The sequence below is a fragment of the Odocoileus virginianus genome, unplaced genomic scaffold (genome assembly GCF_023699985.2).
Source record: "Odocoileus virginianus isolate 20LAN1187 ecotype Illinois unplaced genomic scaffold, Ovbor_1.2 Unplaced_Contig_14, whole genome shotgun sequence".
Lineage (NCBI taxonomy): Eukaryota > Metazoa > Chordata > Mammalia > Artiodactyla > Cervidae > Odocoileus > Odocoileus virginianus.
Window position 1 is genome coordinate 835,856 of NW_027224331.1, and position 20,840 is coordinate 856,695.

General features: G+C 41.2%; 1 long non-coding RNA gene across 1 annotated transcript in view; it reads right to left on the reverse strand.

Annotated features, from left to right (window-relative positions):
* Window positions 1-8,495, reverse strand: part of LOC110137904 (uncharacterized) — a 31,370-nt gene extending 22,875 nt beyond the window's left edge. The window contains exon 1 of the long non-coding RNA XR_011486455.1: window positions 8,077-8,495. This is a non-coding gene — a long non-coding RNA (uncharacterized lncRNA). The remainder of the gene's footprint in view (window positions 1-8,076) is intronic.
* Window positions 8,496-20,840: the final 12,345 nt, after the last annotated feature.

The following is a 20,840-nucleotide window of genomic DNA, read 5'->3' on the forward strand; positions in this document are numbered from 1 at the left end:
GCTAGGACATGGAAGCAACCTAGATGTCCATCAGCAGATGAATGGATAAGAAAGCTGTGGTACATATACACAATGGAATATTACTCAGCCATTAAAAAGAATACATTTGAATCAGTTTTAATGAGGTGGATGAAACTGGAGCCTATTATACAGAGTGAAGTAAGCCAGAAAGAAAAACACCAATACAGTATACTAACCACATATATATGGAATTTAGAAAGATGGTAACGATAACCCTGTATGCGAGACAGCAAAAGAGACACAGATGTATAGAACAGTCTTTTGGACTCTGTGGGAGAGGGCGAGGGCGGGATGATATGGGAGAATGACATTGAAACATGTAAATTATCATATGTGAAACGAATCACCAGTCCAGGTTCAATGCATGATACAGGGTGCTTGGGGCTGGTGCACTGGGATGACCCAGAGGGATGGGATAGGGAGGGAGGTGGGGGGGGGGGGGCTCAGGATGGGGAATGCATGTACACCCATGGCAGATTCATATCAATGTATGGCAAAACCAATACAATATTGTAAAGTTAAAAAAAAAATCAACAACAAAATTCTCTGGAAGGAATCAATATCAGAATATCTGAAGCAGAGGAACGAATCAGTGAGCTGGAAGATAAAGTGGTGGAAATAACTTCTGAAGAGCAGAATAAAGGAAAAAGAATGAAAAGAACTGAGGACAGTCTCAGAGACCTCTGGGACAATATCAAATGCACCAACATTCAAATTATAGGGGTCTGAGAAGAAGAAGAGAAAAAAAAGGATGTGAGAAAATTTTTGAAGAGATTATAGTTTAAAATTTCCCCAACATGGAAAAAGAAATAGTCAATCAAGTCCAAGAGGCACAAAGAGTCCCATAAAATATAAATCCAAGGAGAAACATGCCAAGACACATACTAATCAAACTAACAAAGACTAAATGCAAAGAAAGAACTTTAAAAGCAGCAAGGGAGGAGCAATAAGTAACATACAAGGGAAACTCCATATGCTTAACAGCTGATCTATCAGCAGAAACTCTGCAGGACAGAAGGGAATGGCAGGATATATTTAAAGTATTGAAAGGGAAAAATCTACAGCCAAGATTACTGTAACTGGCATGGATCTCATTGAAAATTAATGGAGAAAAAAAAAAAGCTTTTCAGACAAGCAAAAGTTAAGAGAATTCAGTACCACCAAATCAGCTTTACAAAAAGTCTTAAAGGGACTTACATAGTCAACAAACAGAAGAGAAGAAAAAGATCAACAAAATCAACCCCAAACAATTAAGAAAATAGCAACAGGAACATATATATCAATAATTACTTTAAATGTAAACAGATTAAATGCTCCAACCAAAAGACACAGGCTGGCTGAATGAATATAAAAACAAGACATATATATATGCTGTCTATGAGAAATCCACTTTAGACGTCAAGACACATATAGACTGAAAGTGAGAGGATGGAAAAATATACTCCCTGCAAATGGGAAGCAAAAGAAAGCTGGAGTAGCAACCCTCATATCAGACAGAACAGACCCTAAAGCAGAGAAGGTCACAGAGATGAGGAAGGACACTGCATGATGACCAAGGGGTCAGTCCAAGAGGAGGACCTGACAACCTCAAATATCTATGCACCCCACACAGGAGCACCTCAATACACAAGACAAACACTAACAGACATAAAAGGAGAAATGACAGTAACACAATAATAGTAGGAGACTTTAACACCCCACTCACACCAATGGACAGATCATCAAAACAGAAAATTAATAAGGAAACACAAGTCTTAAATGATACATTAGATGAGATGGATCTCATTGATATCTTCAGGACATTCCATCCAAATGCAGAAGAATACACCTTCTTCTCAAGTGCATGTGGAACATTCTCCAGGATAAACCACCTCTTGGGTCACAAATCAAGCCTCAGTAAATTTAATAAAATTGAAATCATATCAAGCATCTTCTCTGACCACAACACTATGAGACTAGATATCAATTACAAGAAAAAAAAACTGTAAGAAACACAAACACATGGAGATTAAACAACACATTTCTAAATAACCAACAGGTTACTGAAGAAATCAAAAGGGAAATCAAAAAATATCTAGAAACAAATAACAATGAAAACACCGTGACTCAAAACCTATGGGATGCAGCAAAAGCAGTTCTAGGAGGGAAATTTATAGCAATACAATTCTACCTCAAGAAACCAAGAAAAACATCGAATAGACAACCTAACTTTACACCTAAAACAACTGGAAAAAGAAGAACAAAAAACCCCAAAGTTAGTAGAAGGAAAGAAATCATAAAGATCTGAGCAGAAATAAATGAAAAAGAAATTAAAGAAACAATAGTAAAGATTAATAAAACTAAAATCTAGTTCTTTGAGAAGATAAACAAAATTGACAAACCTTTAGCCAGACTCATCAAGAAAAGAGAGAAGAATCAAATCAACAAAATTAGAAATGAAAAAGGAGAGCTTACAACAGACAATGCAGAAATACAAAGGATTATAAGAGACTATTATGAACAACTATATGGCAATAAAATGGATAACCTGGAAGAAATGGACAGATTCTTAGAAAAGTTCAATCTTCTAAGACTGAACCAGGAAGAAATAGAAATTATGAACAACCCAATTACAAGCACTGAAATTGAAGCTGTGATCAAAAATCTCCCAAAAACAAAAGCCCAGGACCAGATGGCTTCACAGGGAGAATTCTATCAAGCATTTAGAAAAGAGCTAATGCCTATCCTTCTAAAACTTTCAAAAAATTGCAGAGGAAGGAAGACATCCAAACTCATTCTATGAGGCCACCATCACCCTGATATCAAAACCAGACAAAGACAACACAAAAAAAGAAAACTACAGGCCAATATCACTGATGAACATAGATGCAAAAATCCTCAACAAAATTTTAGCAAACAGAATTCAACAACACATCAAAAAGCTCATACACCATGATCAAGTTGGGTTTATTCCAGGGATGCAAGGATTCTTCAATATATGCAAATCAATCAATGTGATACACCATATTAACAAACTGAAAAATAAAAACCATATGATAATCTCAATAGATGCAGAAAAGGCCTTGACAACATTCAGCACCCATTTATGATTAAAACTCTTCAAAAAATGGTCATAGAAGGAACCTACCTCAACATAGTAAAGGCCATATATGATGAACCTACAGCAAACATTATTCTCAATTGTGAAAACCTGAAAGGATTCTCCTAAGATCAGGAACAAGACAAGGGTGTCCACTTTCACCACTATTATTCAACATAGTTCTGGAAGTCCTAGCTACAGAAATCAGAGAAGAAAAAGAAATAAAAGGAATCCAGATCAGAAAAGAAGAAATAAAGCTCTCATGTTTGCAGATGACATGATACTGTACATAGAAAACCTAAAGATAGTATCAGAAAATTACTAGAGCTAATCAGTGAATTTAGCAAAGTTGCAGGATACAAAATCAATATGCAGAAATCACTTTCATTTCTATATACTAACAATGAAAATTCAGAAAGAGAAATTAAGGAATCAATCCCATTCACCATTGCAACAAAAAGAATTAAATATCTAGGAATAAACTTACCTAAGGAGACAAAAGAACCATACACAGAAAATTATAAGACATTAATGAAAGAAATCAAAGATGACATAAACAGATGGAAAGATATTCCATGTTCCTGGGTAGGAAGAATCAATATTGTGAAAATGACCATACTACCAAATGCAATCTACAGATTCAATGTGATCCCTATCAAATTATCAATGACATTTTTCACAGAACTAGAACAAAAAATTTCACAATTCACATGGAAACACAAAAGACCCCGAATAGCCAAAGCAGTCTTGAGAAAGAAGAATGGAGCTGGAGGAATCAACCTTCCTGACTTCAGATTATACTACAAAGCTACAGTCATCAAGACAGTATGGTACTGGCACAAAAACAGAAATATAGACCAATGGAACAAGATAGAAAGCCCAGAAATAAACCCATGCACCTATGGGTACCTTATTTTTGACAAAGGAGGCAAAAATATACAATGGGGCAAAGACAGCCTCTTCAATAAATGGTGCTGGGAAAACTGGACAGCTACATGTAAAAGAATGAAATTAGAACACTTCCTAACACTATACACAAAGATAAACTCAAAATGGATTAAAGACCTAAATGTAAGACCAGAAACTATAAAAGTCTTAGAGGAATAACACAGGCAGAACACTCGGCATAAATCTAAGCAAGATCCTCTATGCCCCACCTCCTAGAGTAATGGTAATAAAAACAAAAGTAAGCAAGTGGGACCTGGTTAAACTTAAAAGCTTTTGCACAGCAAAGAAAACCATAAGCAAGATGAAAAGACAACTCTCAGAATGGGAGAAAGCAATCACAAATGAAACAACTGATAGAGAATTAATTTGCAAAATATACAAGCAGCTCATACAACTCAATAGCAGAAAAACAAACAACCCAATCAAAAAGTGGGCAAAAGATCTAAACAGACATTTCTCCAAAGAAGATATACAGATGGCTAACAAACACATGAAAAGATGCTCAACATTGCTCATTATTAGAGAAATGTGAATCAAAACTACAATGAGATATCACCTCATACCAGTCAGAATGGCCATCATCAAAAAGTCTACAAACAATAAATGCTGGAAGAGGGTGTAGAGAAAAGGGAACACTCTTGCACTGTTGATGGGAATGTTAAATTGATACAGCCACTATGGAAGATGGTATGGAGATTCCTTAAAAAACTAGGAATAAAACCACCATATGACCCAGCAATCCTACTCCTAGGCATATACCCTGAGGAAACCAAAATTGAAAAAGACACATGTATCCCATTGTTCATTGCAGCACTATTTACAATAGCTAGAACATGGAAGCAACCTAGATGTCCATTGACAGATGAATGGATAAAGAAGCTGTGGTACATACACACAATGGAATATTACTCAGCCATAAAAAGGAATGCATTTGAGTCAGTTCTAATGAGGTGAATGAACCTAGAGCCTATTATACAGAGTGAAATAAGTCAGAAAGAGAAAGGTAAATATCATATTCTAACACATATATACGGAATCTAGAAAAATGGTACTGAAGAACTTATTTACAGGGCAGCAATGGAGAAACAGACACAGAGAATAGACTTATGGACATGGGGAGAGGGGAGGAGAGGGTGAGATGTATGGAAAGAGTAACATGGAAATTTACATTACCATATGTAAAATACATAGCCAACAGGAATTTGTTGTATGCCTCAGGAAACTCTAACACTGTGAGGAAACTCTATGTCAATTGGGACGGATGGGATGGGGAGGAAGATGGGAGGGGTGTTCAGGAGAGAGGGGATATATATATATATACCTATGGCTGATTCATGTTGAGGTTTGACAGAAAACAACAAAATTCTGTGAAGCAATTATCCTTCAATAAAGAAATCAATTAATTGAATAGAAAGAAGATAAGCAAATGGTAAATAAGCACATGACAAACCACCTGAGCCGCCCATCCAGCCTGACCCCTACCCTCACCCCATGTAAAGAACATGCTTGTCCCCACTTGGGGAATAAGCAAGCAAGGGAATTGGTTGCTTGTTCTCACTTCTCCCCTGCACCCAACTGCTTCATGGGCCTCAGAATTTCTTGCCTTGCCAGAATTTCTTGTCTGTCCTCTAGTCAATTTCTATTGATTAAAGAGGCAAAGAATCCTGATCAGTAACACTACCTATCAGAGTGACTTTGTAAAAAAAAATAGTTATAACACCAAGTGCTGGTGAGGATGTGGAGAAACTGTGTCATGCATCATTGCTGGTGAAAATGTAAAATGGTACAGCTACTCTGAAAAACCATTTGGATACCTCAGCCTACCAGTGAGAAAAGAGTTGTCATGAATAGTGCCTGAGTGGATAGGCTAGGTTATGCTGCAGTAACAGAAACACAAAAATGTCAGTGGCTTAAACAATAAAATAGGTTTTGTTAATGGAAGTTAGTCAGACATGGTGGCTGAGAGAGTCGTCACACATACTTTTCCAGTTACCATGGCAAGACAGTGGGGACTTCACAAGCTACACCAACTCTGAAAGCCCCTGCCCTGAAGTTGCCCACATCTTCACATCCTCACTGCCGCTCACATTTTTAGGGCCAAACAAGGATGTATCCACCTACTTCAGGAAGGGGAACAGGAAGTTTGGAGTCAGAATAGGGGTCACTATGGTGTCATCAAGCACAACTGTCTCAGCTACAAAGGAGAGGACCTGGGTTTGAAGCTCTATCAGGATCTCAGAGCTGAAACCTGGCCCCAACTCGAGACCTATCTTCCCACAGGAAGGGTCTCCATGGTCCGGTGTTTGTAACTCCTAACAAAGGGCTGCAGGAGAGCTCGAGTGCTAACTGATTATGACTCAAACTTGTCTTGACCAGGAAATGGAAGGCACATGGGGGAAATTCTTTTGCTGTAACACCTGTCAAATATTTCTGAGTTTTGGGCTCTTTGCTTTAGAAAGATCTTCCCTAGTAGCTCAGCTGCTAAAGAATCTGCCTGCAATGCAGGAGACCCCAGTTCGATTCCTGGGTCAGGAAGATCCCCTGGAGAAGGGATAGGCTACCCACTCCAGTATTCTTGCCTGGAGAATTCCATGGACAGAGGAGCCTGGCAGGCTATAGTCTGTGGAGTCATAAAGAATTAATTAGAGTCAGCAAGGAGATGGGTATCTTCTCTGGTCAGCATCGTCTGTGACAGTCTTCATTCAAACACAGCAACTCATTCTTTCTGCAAAACAGCTCTCCTAGCACCACATACAATCAGATGCTTAGAAAGCAATTTCTGGTGAAGTCAGGGATCAGAAAAAGGTGCCGTGGAGGGTTTGAGTATATGGCTGCAAAAGAAGACTAGCAATTTCCCTAAACAACTGAATCCAGGAGACTAGAACGCTGTTTCAGCTTGATCAGATACTAAAAATAGCTGTGCTGGAGACTAGTCACTCCCTGGAAGTAGTGCTAACGCAACCTGTAACCAGTGCGAAAGCAGCAGCCCCTCCATATTCCCACTTCCCTTTGTGGCCCCTCCCACTCTGGGGGTCACAGCTAAGAGGTCCAGGTGGGCACCATCCATGACAGCCATTTTTCAGGCCGATGACCTTCAACCTGCAACCTGATTGAAAGAGGAGCTGATTCCAACCCATAACTTATCTCGGGAATCTGAATTAAAAGTGCTTAAGGAAGAAGAAATTACAAGAGAAATAAAAGCTAAAAGGTCAAGATGATTAAAGAGCTGGGGCAGCCATTGTTGGCCATGAGCAAGCCAAAGTTACCAGGAAAGAAAAGTCAGGCAGAGCTGAGGAAGCAGGGGGAGGAGGGGTAGAGTGGAGCAAATGGGCTGAGAGGAGCGGGGATACAAGAGGGTGCCCCGACCCTGGAGACCCAGGGCCTCTCAAACAGCCTCACCACCAGCCCAGAGCCCTGGGCCCTCCTTCCAGCGCTGCTGGTTTCTCGGCACATCTTCCTAAGCAGAGGTGGTTCTCTACTAAGGGCAATCTGGTGCCAGGTGTTCACTCACCTCTCTCTTACTCTGCTGCAAACTAAAGCACGGCCTACACTCTGCCTCTGAGTCAATCAAAGGGAGCAGAAATCTCTGCCCACCACCAATGGGAACAAATTCAACAACAAGGGTCAATTTAGTCTGATCCCAGTGCTCACAGACCCTTTGGATAAAGAATGACGCCTGAAAAAAAAAAAAAAGAATGACACCTGTTGTGATCCACAGGAAGGTCTCAGTCACATGTGAACATGTCAACACACCATTAGGGCCTCACTGGTCTCAGACCTCTGCCAGTGAGGCCTGTGAGCCCCAGCACCACACACACCAACCAGGACAAAGCAAGCCTGCCTCCAGCTTGGTCCAGGCCACAACTTCCTTGGGACTCCATATTCTCATCAGCAAAATAAGAGACATGGATTAGAATAGCTGATCTGGACAAGGCACCAGAGGGCCCACGGGGTTCGATGCAGTGGCCAGGAAACCTGCACGGAAGGTGGGAGGCAGCAGACCCCCATCTTTAATAGAAGCATCTCACCTCTGATCCCTCTTCCCATGGGGCTGTGGGTTCAGAATGCAGTTGAAAAAATGTTCCCATTGCTGAAGAACACTTGCAAACCATCTGCTTCCATCTCACCCACAGCCCCAGTTTGTCCACAGCAAAGCACCCATTAATGCACAAGCAACTGCTTCTGTGACACTTAGCAGACCATGTGACTTCAAGGAAAAATTTATATCAAGGTGATCCACTCCTGCAGCCAAAGAGCAGGGAAAGGGATTTCCCTGGGGCCACGCTGATGCACACCCAGGTCCACTTCAGGCATGCCCAGCATGGATCCTCTACTGAGAGGATGGCCCAGCCCAGGATTAGGGGGCTGCTAAGTTGCTCCTTGGAAGGAAAGCTATGACAAATCTAGACAGCATATTAAAAAGCAGAGACATCACTTTGCTGACAAAGGTCCATATAGTCAAAGCTATGGTTTTTCCAGTAGTCATGTATGGATGTGAGAGTTGGACCATAAAAAGGCTGAGCACCAAAGAATTGATGCTTTCAAATTGTGGTGCTGGAGAAGACTCTTGAGAATCTGTTGGACTGCAAAAAGATCAACCCAATCAATCCTAAAGGAAATCAACCCTGAATATTCATTGGAAGGACTGATGCTGAAGCTGAACTCCAATACTTTGACCACATAATATGAAGAGCCAACTCATTGGAAAAGACCCTGCCTGAGGCTTAGAAAGATTGAAGGCAAAAGGAGAAGGGGGAGGAGGCAGATGAGATGGTTAGATAGCAACGGTAACTCAATGGACACAAATTTGAGCAAGCTACAGGAGATAGTGGAGGACAGAGGAGCCTGGTGTGCTGTAGTCCATGGGGTCACAAAGAGTCAGGAATAACTTAGCAACTGAACAACAACAAAAGCAAAGTTGGATGGGGCTGGTCTCACTCCTGAGACTGAGAGTTGGTTGTCTGTCCATATGTATCCTCTTCTTCCACAGCAGAATCCTGTTATTGCATCTCAGCACATATCACTTGGGGTGAGACCACTTCCCAGCCCCCTTGCAGCCACATGTGGCTGCAAAGTCCAGGAAATGAGATATAAGCAGAAGTGCTATCTGGGATGCCTGGGGAAGTTCTTTCATCAGGGGACAGTGTCAAATGCTCAGTAGCTGTCGTATGTCATGAAAGCCAGGCTAGAAAGGTATCTGGGTTGCTGGTGACTTTAGAGCCATCATATTAGCTGGGACTGTATTTCTAGATTCTTTCTGTGAGAGAAACATAAGATTTTGTTTTATTAAGCCACTGTTATTTTGAATTTGAGATCACATTTAGTTTGACACAACATGGCAAAAAAGTGGTACATGGAGTGGCATGGTGCAAGAGGTAGAGCCTGAAATATAAGTGTGGTTAATGTAATATCGGCTGGCAGGTGACGAGGGCTCAAACTCTAAGCTGAGCAGTGGGTCAGAGTGTTACATAGCGATCATGCATTTGGTAAAATGGTCACCTACTGACCCTCGGATGAGAAACTGAACCTGAGGTTCAGAAACTGAAATTTGGGCAGGGAGACTGGGTGGGGAGAGTTCAGGATGTTAGCAGGTGGGAGCTGCAACAACGCATTAACAGTCGACTTGCTCAGGCCAGACTACCTTCCAGGAGGCCCTTTCCTGCAGGCACCCATGGGGTAGGCCACATGAGAACCTCCTTTGAGACCTGGAGGCCGGGGGAGCAGCAGGCTTTGTGTGGTTCCCCTCACGTCCCCCAGCATCACTGACCTGCTGGCTCACCTTTTTGGTGGGAAGCTGCAGTTGGCCTGTCTCTGCCCGGTTCCCTGCAGCCTCCTACAGATGTGTGCTCCTGGTTGCACAGGTGTGCAATCCACGCAGGATCCCACCTCTAAGCACCCTGCCTTCAGTGAACGGTGTGCTGTCACCTTCTTGACATTCAGAACTTTGGAACAAGTCTGGAACAAGTATTACTGAACCCAGGTTCAGCTGTTTGCCACTCAGAAGCCAATAGCCTAAGAGGCATGTGTATCAGTAGAAAGGACTTTTAAAGTGTTTTAATCAGAAAGCCAGCAATCTGGGGAGAAGAAGGACTCATGTTCAGAGACCAACTCTGAAGATTCTGCTCACTTAGGACAGTTTTTAAAGAGGAAAATGGGGTGGGGGGAAGAATCTGAACCATCAAGGCAGGAAGTTGGGTTCTGCATCCTTCTCCATTGAGTGTGAACTGGCTGACTCTCTCCTCAGAAATGATCTGCCTGCAGGATTGCTAAGGAAGCTGTTGCAGTTATAGAGCTGAACATTCTTTAACTATTTAATTCTTTATTCGTCCTTCTTTTCATCTAGGAAAAGAATTAAGGTAGACAAGGCATGGTGTGCATTCAGGAGCACGTAAGTCAGGAGTTAGGTTAAATTGCCTAGTGATCTCATTCCTACAAGTAGTTTCTTTTAAGGTTAGAGGGGACAGGAATGGGCAAATGGGAAAGGAAAGAAAAGAAAAAGGAGTCCCTTTCACAAGGGACTCTGCATTGTCACTTTGCATTGGGTCCAGCAATTTAAGTAGCCAGTCCTGCATAGTGATTTAACATCTCTGTTCACAAAGTTTTGCGTGCATGTATGTTTGTGACAGAGAGAGAGGGGGCAAGCTCGAGCTCAGCACAGTGATTAAGGCCCCAGGCAGAGAAGGTAAGGAGACTGCAGAGCTGAGGGAGGGACTGTCTGCCCACCGCCCCTGCTTTTGCATCCTGGCAGAGCTAGAAAGCAGCCCTTTAGAGGAAATGAGATGGTGATCTCCGCATAGAGGCAGTGAGACTGCTGGCAAGGAGATTAACCTTCACGACAAAGCCCGTTGTTTAGATGGCCTCAAACAGAGGCACCAAGCTGAGGACAGAAAAAGACAAGAATCTTCAGGCTTTAAAACCATGTACAGCCAAGATCTTTAATTGATTTTTTAAATTTTTTATTTTATATTGGAGTATAGTTGATTTACAGTGTTATGTTAGTTTCAAGTGTACAGCAAAGTGATTTAATTATGCATATTCATATATCTATTCCTTTCCAGATTCTTTTCCCATATAGTTATTGACAGAATATTGAATAAGTTTCCCTGTGCTATACAGTAGGTCCTTGTTGATTACCTATTTTGTACATAGTAGTGAATATATGTTAATCCCAACCTCCTAACTTATCCCTCACCCCAACTTTCTCCTTTGGTAACTGCAAATTTGTTTTCTAAGTCTATGAGTCTGTTTCTGTTTTGTAAATAAGTTCATTTGTGTCATTTTTTAGATTCCACATATAAGGATATCATATGATATTTGTCTTTCTTTGACTTATTTCACTTAGTATGATGATCCTTAGTTGATTACTTACACATAGAACCAGATGAAAGAAGATGAACTTAAAAGCTACCAAGTTTTTCAGGAAAATGTCATTCTAAAGAAATCCCAACCTTGCTGGTAACAGTCTGCAGGTTGAAACCCAAAAGCAGAGCACTGGGCCACAAAAGAAAAGAGATGACAAAGAATCCCAGAGGTCAAAGTGAGGTCCAGAAAGCAGAAGCACAGCTGCCTGGGAGGCTGAGGCAGGAAACCTGGTTCACTGCCCAGCAGGGCTTTGTAACAACAACCAACTGCAGATGCAAAATATCTGCTGGCCTGTGGTGCATCCCCCACGTGCCCCCCTTTTCTGAATACACATTTATGTTTTCCTGTTGCTTCTCCACCATTGCTGGTTTGACAAAGGCAGACATTTGCCTGTTAGTTTGTGGCAACATTTTGAGCTGACAGAACAAACTGCCCAGCAATCAGTGTCCCAGGGGAAGGAGTTGGTGGGTGTGTGGGGCTGCGTACCTCCCAGAGACCCAAAAGTGAAGGTTGCTCAGTCGTGTCCAACTCTTTGAGACCCCAGGGCCTGTAGCCCACAAGGTTGCTCTGTCTATGGGATTCTCCAGGCAAGAATACTGGAGTGGGTTGCCATTTTCTTCTCTAGGGGATCTTCCTGATCCAGGGATCAAAGCTGGGTATCCCACATTCCGGGCAGATTCTTTACCCTCAGAGCCACTTCAGGAATAACATGGAGTATTGTTCTCTGTATGGCTGACACTGCACTGTAGCTCGCTTTCCTTTACTCCTTCGCCAGCAGATCTTCCCGACCCAGGAATCGAACCAGGGTCTCCTGCAGTGCAAACAGATTCTTTATCAGACCCAAGCATACTGCAAATAAAGAAAGGCCTGTAGGCATGCAATTAGCCCTCCAACCTCCTCTACTTTCTTAGCAATAAAATCTCAGTGTTGGCTTAGCATACCAGACCCACAATAAAAGATCTCTTTTGTCAGCTTTCTAATGAGGAAGTATGGATATATGACTGAAGCTCTGGACAGTGACATGTGAGCAGAAGGGCTGGGGAGAGTGTGGTGTCCGATTCTCAAGCAGCCATTTTGCACCATGAGGACACATGCTAGGTCGGAGGAACAGCAAGGCAGAAGGAGTGTGGGGACCTGGGGTCTGTGGAACCACTTTACTAGACCTGGGCAGCTGAACTCCTGACTCGTGTATGAGAGAAATCCTCTTACCTGTCCAAAGGACAGTTAGCTCTTTCACAGTGGCCTAGGCTAATCCTAACTAATTCAATCCCAGTGGTCCAGAATTCTATCTGTTTGTCAGAACCCAAGCTTTCCTTATCTATTTGAGCACATAGCCAAACTCCATTTTCCACCTCCTTTGCAATTAGAGATGGCCATGGGTAACAAATTCTAGTCCATGGGAATCTGAGTGGCTTTCAGGATACGGCAGTGACTCCTCCCTTTTCTTGGTCCTCTTCTTCTGAGTATAGACAGTGATCATATCCTAGATGTTGGTGGAACCACAGACTTAAAGGGGTCAGAATCCCTGAATAACTACAGGAGCAGAACCCCCTAACAACCAAAACCACCACTGGGCTTAACTATTTGAAGGTGAAATAAACTTCCAATGTGCTTGATTTGCTGTGCATTTGGAAACTATTTGTTATGGGGGTTCTATATAGACCCACAGGGAGGAGGCTAAGACACTAATGAGGGTGCCCTAGGCCCCAGGTGTGGGAGCTTACATTCTGAGCTCTAGTTTGAGCAGAGAAATTTGGAAGAGGAACTCCAATTAGGAAACTTGACCCTAAATGCTGCCCTGAAGCCCAGGTTGGGGGAAGTTCCATCCTAATGGACTTGTAGATAAGTTTGATTCACATGTTGGATTGAAAATGAATAAACAGCCACAGAGACTGTGTTTTGGGAGTTAAGCTAGAACAAACCTGTACCTACACACAGGGCCCCATCTGAGCACCAAGCATGACCAATAAACAAAATCAAAATGGAAAACATTCCACTCACAACTTTTTAGTTCAGAAACTCATATCATAAACAAAAGCAGTGTGTAGTGATAAAGTCCCCAAACTAGCTGCTGCCATTCCAATCCCGACCCTGTGGCTTGCCAGCAGCTAAGCAGCTGTACCACTCACCTCCCTGAGTTTCAGTTTTCTTGGCTGTAAGATGGGTGTTATTACAGCACCTTCAGACAGTTGTTGGGTTAAAGGACGTAACACATATAAAGCACCAGCATGAATGCTGGCATGTGGTAAGAACACCAAATTTGTTACATGTTAATATCAGCAAAAACGCATCATCTCCACCATCACTGTGTCGTGTGTCATCCCATTTTGGACAAAGAGACCTACAGACAGCCTTTGAAACCCAACCTTTTGTAAGTAGGGTGGCTTCTGGAACTAGCCTATACATGTTTATCCAACAATATTCCAGATAAATCTATATGCTATTGTGATTATAAAATGCAAGTCCTAAAAAAACTGAATTTGTGATCATGTGGCATTACACTATTTCCTCAAGAAATACTCTCATTTATTCAATAGCTATTTGAGAAGGACTCACCAGGTGCCAGGCTCTGGGGACACAACAGAGAACAAGCCAGCAGGGCTCTCACCCTCCCACTCTTTCAACCCCATGGACTGTAACCCTCCAGGCTCCTCTGTCCATGGGATTCTCCAGGCAAGAATACTGGAGTGTGTTGCCGTTCCTTTTCCAGGGGATCTTCCCTACCCAGGGATTGAATTTGGGTCTCTCACATTATAGGCAGATTCTTTACCGACTGAGCCACCAGGGAAGCCCACCAGTTTCATAGCCATTAGAAATTTAGATACTTGCTCTTCATTCTGTTTGTGATGGGACAGTTTCAGCCGTCTTTGGCAGGATAGTTAGATTTATGGAATCCACATTTATTGGTCAAAGAGTGGGCAAAGCTTTACTTGTCAACTTGTGTGAACCAGTGTCTTTGTCCACTGGGCACACTGCAGCCCTGCTGCTCCACCTTTTCCCACCTTTCCTTGCATCCAGGGGTTAAATGGAGGCTCCAATCAAAACTGTTCTTGCTATGCAGACTTTCAACTGATTAGCTTTTACAGAAGCTTATATCCAAGGGGCAATTCAAGATGTCATGTTGGCATCAGTTCTGTGCTGGAAGCTGTCTCCTTTTCCCTTATGTGTGCAATAAAAACTTTTATACTACGCATTCAGAAGTGGAAAAAATAAACTACCCATAATAGGAAATTAAGAGGAATTGCCATGGAATTGCCATCATAAATTAGATAGGCTGTCAGGAAAATATGACAGAATGGGCTACTATAGAAAGGCTTATTTCTATGAGCACATTTATTTTTCATGAGTTTTATTATTCAGTAGCTTTAGATTTAATCAATGTGCTTCCATCTGTCATATGTGACCAGGGTCTTTTCCAGAGAAGAAGAGGGGGAGGCTCCCCGTCGTGTTCTGCCTGAAATCATGAAGGAATTTGTAGAAGAATATTTCAAGAAACCAAGCATTTGCCTCCAAGTAGCTGGGCATAGGCAGTTGAATGAACTTCTCAATGAGCACAGATGAAATCTGAAAACTTAGAGATAAGCTTGTCAATACAAACACTTCTGTCAGACCTCTTCACCATGAGGTCTTAAAGTATATATCTAGATACTTCAGACTTCTAGATTATTCCAGGTACTTTAGATTTTAAAACATCACCAACAAAGTGTTAAACAAGGATCTAAAAAACCCTGCCAAGCGAAATAGTTTTCCCTGAGTGAATCAGGCTCCCCTCAACAAGGGCAAGCTTGTGCCTAGAAGCCTGGAGAGCGAGGCAGTGGGAGGCAGAGGGAGGTCTCTCGCCAGGCTTGATTGGACTCCTCAAGTTTTCTTGTCCTGCTTGGGAGACATGACCACAGGGACTGGGTATGCTATACTCAAGAAGGTTCTTCACCCCATCTTAAAGAAGATCTATCATTTCCGGGTCAGAAGGACTGAAAGCAGAAGGTTAAAGATGGGGAAATGGGTTATCGGAGCATAACTCTTCCTTCTTCGATGGAAGTTGTCTGAATTACTGAGCTCATGGGAAGTGTTATTCTCAAGCAATCTAACACCCTTTCAAAGATCTCGAAAATTTTTATATGTTTTTAAATGTTTATAGGTGTTAACTGGGACACAAAAATGATAATGTTACCACTGCCTTTTTTTTAAAAGGGAAGAAGGTATTTTAATATTCTCCTTTATTTTCCAGGTGTATCAGAGTCACTTCCTTTTTCAATCAATTTTTTATTGAAGTATAGTTGATTTACAATGTTGTGTTAATTTCTGCTGTATAGCAAAGTGATTCAGTTATATCTGAAGATATATTTATATACATCCTTTTTAATATTCTTTTCCATCATGGTTTGTCTTAGGATAGTAGTACAATTCCCTGTGTTGTTTATCCATCCTATGTACAATAGTTGACATGTGCTAATACAAACCCCTCCCCCTTGGCAACCACAAGTCTATTTGCCATTGCCTTTAAAGGTCTTTGGTAGAGAAGAAAGTTTTAGATAAAATTCCAGGGCTTGAAAAGAGTAGGAAATGAGCTCCCCAGACCCCTATATTTTGTAGTTCTCCCCACCTCATCCCCAGTCTTGTGCCTCTCTAACCTATTCCTGGCCTTGAATTTAAGTCTGGGAGAATTATCTGACGACAGTACACAGAGAACAGGAATGAGAACACCAGCTTATTAAGAAGGAGTTCCAGGTGCTAGTCCCAGCTATACCCACGGCAGGCTTCCCAAGTCCTGGGTCAAAGAGAGTTCATTCTGCAATTCTGGGATCAGTTCTGGGAGTTTTTAATGTTCCATGTACATAAATTTAAAATCTGCGCTTATATTGGGCCCCATAAACAGCTTAACCATTAACTCATCCACTCAACAAATATTTGTTAAGCATCATTATGGGGGTTTTTTTGATCTGGGATTTTTTTAATTATGAAGTATAATAACATATTTACAGGAGACTTTAAAAATATGGAAAAAAGATACATATAGTTCTATTGTATATTATAATTATTTAAGTAGATAAATATTTTTTGCTGGAGTTTTAATATCATACTTTCAAAAATTAATAGAATGAATAGGCAGAAGGGCATTGAAATCATAGTCTATTCTCTTACCACTGTGAAATTATGTTAGAAATCAATATCAAGAGATATTTGAAAATAAACCAGGTATTTTCAAGAGCAATGTGACAATTACCAAGAGAAATTTTGACTTAGCCACTGACAGCCTCAATGAAGTTAAAAGATTGAAAAACACAAGAGGGCGATTGCAGAGAAGAAAGTATTTAAATGAGAAATTAATACCAAAATGAGAAATTAATATCAAAGATATTTTGGAGGAAAAGACAATACCTGTACATTTGTATTTTTCAAAAATTTTCAAGATAATTCTAATATGTATTTGGATTTTAAAAAGTGATTACAGGTTTGTCTATTAAATGGTAGTTTTAGTGACATAGAATTCTATTACTTTCTGTTGACCAATCATGATACAATGGTATTGAGTGAAAAATAGCTGCATAATCACAATAATAAAATAGCTTTATCAGTTTTCACAGTAAATAGCCAGACAATAATTAAAAGATAATTATAATTGCAAGCCATAATGAAAACATGATTAGCCTAACATTATAAAATAATAAAATAATTACATACAGTTTTAGTGGGTTAAGTAGAGTGATGTGGTAAGTGGAAGTGCATATGCATATGCACATGTTTTCATCAGTCCAGCCAGTCTATGTCTTTTGGTTGGTGCATTTAATCCATTTACATTTAAGATAATCATTGATATGGATGATCCTATTACCATTTTCTTAACTGTTCTGGGTTTATCTTGTGTAGGTCTGTTCCTTTTCTTGTGTTTCCTGCATAGAGAAGTTCCTTTAGTGTTTGTTAAAAGTTGGTTTGGTGGTGCTGAATTCTCTTAACTTTTGCTTGTCTAGGAAGATTTTGATTTCTCCATCAAATCTGAACAAGAATCTTGCTGGTGGAGTAAACATTTCTTGCATCTTCTCCATTTTTTTTTTTTCCCTGAGATCCTGGATCATCTTCACTATCATTATTCTGAATTCTTTTTCTGGAAGGTTGCCTATCTCTACTTCATTTAGTTGTTTTTCTGGAGTTTTATCTTGTCCCTTCATCTGGGACATAACTCTCTGCTTTTTCATTCTGATTAACTTTCTGTGATGTGGTTTTCATTCTGGCTGCTGTGGGAGTGTAGTTCTTGCTTCTTCTGCCTATCTCTGGTGGATGAAGCTAAGAGGCTTGTGTAAGCTTCCTGATGGGAGGGACTGGTGGTAGGAAAAACTGGGTCTTCCTCTGGTAGGCAGAGCTGTTCTCAGTGAAACTTTAAACTAATTGTCTGCTGATGGATGGGCTTGTGCTCCCTCCCTGCAAGTTGTTTGACCTGAGGCAACCCAGCCCTGGGGTCTACAGGATCTATGGCAGGGTTAATGGTGACCTTCAAGAGGATTTATGCCAAGGAGCTCTTTTCAGGACTGCTGCTGCCAGCCCCCCATCCCCACAGTGAGCCACTGCCGACCTACACCACCACAGGAGCCCCTCCAACACTAGCAGGTGGGTCTGGTTCTGTCACCTATGGGATCACCATTCCTTTCTCTTGGGCCCTGGTGTGAACAAGCTTTTGTTTGTGCCCTCCAAGAGTGGAGACTCTGTTTCCCCCAGTCCTATAATCAAATCCTCCTGGCCATCAATCAAAGTCAGATTCCCTGGGGATTCCTAGTCCCTTTGCCAGATCCCCAGGCTGGGAAGCCTGACATGGGGCTCAGAACCTTCACAACAGTGGGAGAACTTCTTTGATATTACTGTTCTCCAGTTTATAGATAGTCCACCTGGCCAGTATGGGATTTGATTTTATCTTCATTGTGACCCTCCTACTATCTCATTGGAGCTCCTTCCTTGTCTTTAGATGTGGGGTATCTTCTTTTTTTTTTGGTGGTGGTGGTTTTCATCATCCTCCTGTCGATGGTTGTTCAGTAGCTAGTTGTGATTTTATTGCTCTTATGGAAGGAGCTGAGTGCATGTCCTACTCTGCCACCTTGAATCAATCCAGAATCATGTTTTAAATGGAAAAAAAAGATAAGGAAAAGAAAGACAGTAGCTATTATAATCACCTAAAGATAATGTACAGTAGTATCTAGTTGCAAATAAATGTATCTGCTGAGTCTGGTTTAAAAGAAAAGGATTTACTAGAGTATGTGAGAGGCTTACAGACACTGCCTCTGGAAACAAGACCCCCCACCCAAGGGCAGCTCCAGCAAAGCCCCACCTCTTTTCCTGGCAGCAGCACAGTGGGTTCCAGGGCCCACTCATGCTGATGGAGCTTGGGTCAAATGCCAGGAGCTACTCCAGAAAAGGAGCCTCCCCTGGCCCACTGGCCACGTGATGGTGGAGCCCACATGCCCCTCTCTCCTGCCACTCCCATCTCCAACCCTCACCTCCCCAGGGCCTGGGTTTCACACCCACTCACCAGCTACAAAGGAGGCTGGGAAGTTGAGTCTTGACTTTTATTTTGGAAAAGTGGGACTATGGAATTTTCCTTGAAATAGAAGAGATATATAAGAGATGTTGACCAATAAATAAATCAGACAAATGAGCATGAAAATGTCTTTGAAATATCTTTCATCAAGAGGTGGTCATCCATTTTCTTCGGAATGCAATTGGGAAGATAGAGAAATTGTGATGCAGCCTATAACCTTAAAAAAATTTCTATAAAAATACATTGCTAAAAAAATATCAAACAGAACAGAATTATCAAAGAAGTGAAAAAGAAAACTACCTATTTCCTATTGCACCATTGCCATTCCCACTCCTAAGAGTTTTGTCTTTTCTATTATACACATTTGTATGCATATACACATATATATATGTGTGTGCATATAGACTGTTTTTCATTCAAATGGAATTATGACATACCATTTGAAACTTACTTCGTTCATTTAACAACGTATCATGAAAATATTTTTTATGTCATCAAATATAGCTTTACCTTATTTTTAAAATATTTCATTATGAAGAGTTTCAAAATCAAGTGAAAGTGGAGAGAACAGTATAATGAATTAAAATTCAACATGGTCCGTTTTGACTCATCTATATCATCACCCATTCTCCCATCCCTGGAATATTTTAAAGCAAATCCCAGGCATCACCTCTCTTCAATCGGTATCTCTTTTCATCAGTAGGTATCTCTAAGACAGGGGTCGGCTGGGAAAGGTCAGATGAGGTCTCTGTAGTAATTACTCAGCTCTGCTGCTGTGGTGCACAAGCAGCCACAGACAGACGGGGCTGACTGAGTTCCAATAAGCTTTCCTTACACAACAAGCAGTGGCCAGAGTGGCCACAGGGCTTAGTGTGCCCACCTCTGCTCTGAAAGAGAAGAACTTTTTCCTTCAACTCATGATAGTTCTCTTTAATACTATTTTTAAAGTTAGTAAAGATCTTTCTTTAATGTCATTAGATCTAAAAATGTTAACAATTTCTTAATAGCCAATATGCTCAGTTTCTTTTCCTGACCTTATTACAATCTTGTTTATAGTTTATTTAAATCAGAATCAAAATAAGAATAATAATTGCTTGGAATTGGAATTGCTCCAATCTTCTAAGTCTCTTTTATCCCACATATTTTTCTCCATCTCTTCCTTCACACTTAAAATATTTTTTGAAGAAACAGGATCTCATTTATAAAGTTTTACAGTCTGAGATTTGTTGATTATGTCTCTGTCTGTCATTCAGTATGTTCCTCTGTCCCTGGTGGTTGTGTAAATCAGTTATAGGATCTAGAGTCTTGACCAGATTTAGGTTAATTTTTTTATTTCTTGACAGGATTACTACTTTAGGAGGCACCTAATGTCTGATAATCTCTCTCTGCAATGCCATCAATCACTAATCGTCATTTGCCTGATGATATCTTACTTACAAGGAGTAAGTAAGACGCTACTCCTTGGAAGGAAAGTTATAGCCAACCTAGACGGCATATTAAAAAGCAAAGGTCTGTCTAGTCAAGGCTATGGTTTTTCCAGTAGTCATGTATGGATGTGAGAGTTGGACTATAAAGAAAGCTGAGCACCAAAGAATTGATGCTTTTGAACTGTGGTGTTGGAGAAGACTCTTGAGAGTCCCTTGGATTGCAAGGAGATCCAACCAGTCCATCCTAAGGCAGATCAGTCCTGGGTGTTCATTGGAAGGACTGATGTTGAAGCTGAAACTCTAATACTTTGGCCACCTGATGCGAAGAGTTGACTCATTGGAAAAGACCCTGATGCTGTGAAAGATTGAGGGCAGGAGGAGAAGGGGATGACAGAGAATGAGATGGTTGGATGGCATCACTGACTCAATGGACATGGGTTTGGGTGGACTCCAGGAGTTGGTGATGGACAGGGAGGCC